Raw genomic sequence first — 2,517 nt, forward strand, 5'->3', positions numbered from 1 at the left:
TCAGAAAATGAATTGGGGTGGAGAGCGGCTGAAAGCAGGGAAGTCGGTAAGGAGGCTAGGGTAAGAGTCCCAGGGAGCTGCAGTAAGCCTTTAACTAGGACATGGGGCGCCTGGGTGGCTCAGTCTGTTAAGCGTCTGCCTCCGACTCAGGTTATGATCTCGGGGTCCTCGGATAGAGTCCTGGGTTGGGCTCCCTGCTCAGCGGGAAGCCTGCTTCTCCCTCTCCTGTGCATGCACTCTTTCTTTCTCTCAAAATCTTTAGGAAAAAAAAAAAAAGCATTTAACTAGGACAGGTAGAAATGGGAGAAAGGAAGGGGTGGGTCACAGTGCATTAGAGAGGAATTGATAGGTTTGATAAAGGGCATGTAGGAAGAAAGAGCTGAAGCTGCCCACTAGTTTTGATCTAGCCTGCGAGATGGTGGTACCTTGAACAGAAACAAGGAGAGCAGGGGCACACACAGCTTTGGGGTCTGCAGTTCTCAGCTTGGGTGTCAGGGATGTGTCTGGTCGCTGCCGGTTGGCAGGCAGCGGAGAAACCAGGCAATGGTGGACCGAGATTCAGGAATCCCGTGTATTTGGGGGGTATTGAGGCTGCGGAACTGGGGATCACCCAGGGAGATGGTAGCGAGAGACGAGTGCTTGGAGAAAAGAACTCTGGATCAAGCTTTCATACCTTCTCATACCTCTTACCTTATAGCAGGTAAGCAGGAACAAAGCCAGCAGAGGAGGTGTGCAGTTTTTGTTTTGTTTTTGTATAAGACCTTGGTGAGATTTTTTTCTATCCGTCTGGAAGGAAACCTAATCTTAGGAGAAATGATTTCTTTAAGTGGTTGTGTACCTCCCTTATATGCAAGTATGTATCTTTTGCCAAAAAGGGGATTATTTTGCAGGATGTAAATGCCCAAAGTGGAAAGATTGCGTGAGGCGTGTGGTTAACTTGTAGAGGCAAAGGTCACACTGAAGGACTTCAACATGCAAGAAACAACTGAGGATCAGGGACGGCTGCGCTGGGCTGGGAGACCTACTGTGATGTCTGCACGGAGTTCACAGGCAAAGCGAGCCACAGAACCTCTTCAGGTGCTTACATCCAGTGGGAGGCTACACATTTCTTTTTCCCATACGAGGGAGGTGTTAGTTCTTACAGGCAAAGAAACTGAGGTTTGGCCTCCTGCCTCGAGTCACAAGGAACTGGCAGGAGGTTGGGCTGGGATTGGGACCCAGGTCTCCTGACAAGTCTCTGGTCCTTCCCATCACAGCGAATTTCCTTAGCCATAACCTGTGCACTTGGGGATCCTTCAGATTATTGCTAAAGGTGCAGACTTTCTTGCCAGTGAGACGATTTGAGGCCAACTTGGTCACTCGGCCAGTTTCATTTTCTCCGTCTTTTTAGGGCAGGGACAATGGTGTCTATTTTTTTGGGCTGCTCTAATTAGAGATCCATGTATATAAATGAACAGCCTAGGCATTTGTCCTTTTAATAAAACACCAGTTGGAAGGTTCAGGGATAGTTTTCAGGGCAGGGAGCATTTTTTGCAGCGTTCATGTCCTGCACGATCTGCCCGCTTCCCCGCGGGCCGACATCAGCAAAATGCTGAGTGCATAGTAGGTGCTCTTTAAGTACTTAAAATTAAATGCCATTAAGCTTGAATGAGATGCCATGGGCTCAGGCAGGATTTGCTAGCCATGGCCCTTGAGTGTGGAAATTTCAACGTGGTTGGGGCGGAGGATGGGGAAGGCAGGGGGAGGGGGACCTGGCTTTGTTTACATTTGCAGCAGAGGCTACAGCAAAGAGAGAGGCACTTTTATTTCCCTTGCTAACTGGCAGTTCATTTTGCTGTAGCAGCTGCTAATGGAAAATAATAAAACCCATTTTCGTCAGGCAGTATCTGGAACACTTACAGGTCAATTCGATGCTCAAAACAGATTGTTACAGAGCATATTAGTTTGTCATCAACATCCACTTTGGTCAGGGGATTTTTACCGTTGGAAATGGAACTTACAGGTCATGGTCTGTTATGATTCCTGAATATCCTCGAATTTTCGTAAGTTAGTGGAAGCCCATAGCCAATTATTACAAATGAACACACATCATCTTTCCATTTGTTAAAATCGCCCAGGTAGCAAATTAGGCTGTGGAAGAACTGAACTGGAGCAACAGCAAAAATATGACTTCACTAATATTAAACCTATGTTCTGCCTATTAATTGAAGAATGTGGCCTCCGTTCCGTCATAAATCCCCTCCTATACTACAACGCTGGGAGGTGATGTTGGTGCTATTTTTGTTAGTGCGGAAACCGATGCAGGAGATGAAACTCAAGGTGTGTTTCTGTTTGCTGCTCCCACTTGTACGTGTGCGTGTATGTGTGGGAGAGGTGGCTTCCACATACAGAGTTAAATAAAGGCAGCTGGGAGTCTTAAACACAACCCGCCAGGATGGTGGTTGCCTCGTCTGGGTTTGGGGCGCTAAGTTTGCCATTTGCTGAGGGTGGGCCGTGGGCCATGGGCCTATTTCTCTA

The sequence above is a fragment of the Leptonychotes weddellii genome, chromosome 1 (genome assembly GCF_054177405.1).
Source record: "Leptonychotes weddellii isolate Sample4059 chromosome 1, ASM5417740v2, whole genome shotgun sequence".
Lineage (NCBI taxonomy): Eukaryota > Metazoa > Chordata > Mammalia > Carnivora > Phocidae > Leptonychotes > Leptonychotes weddellii.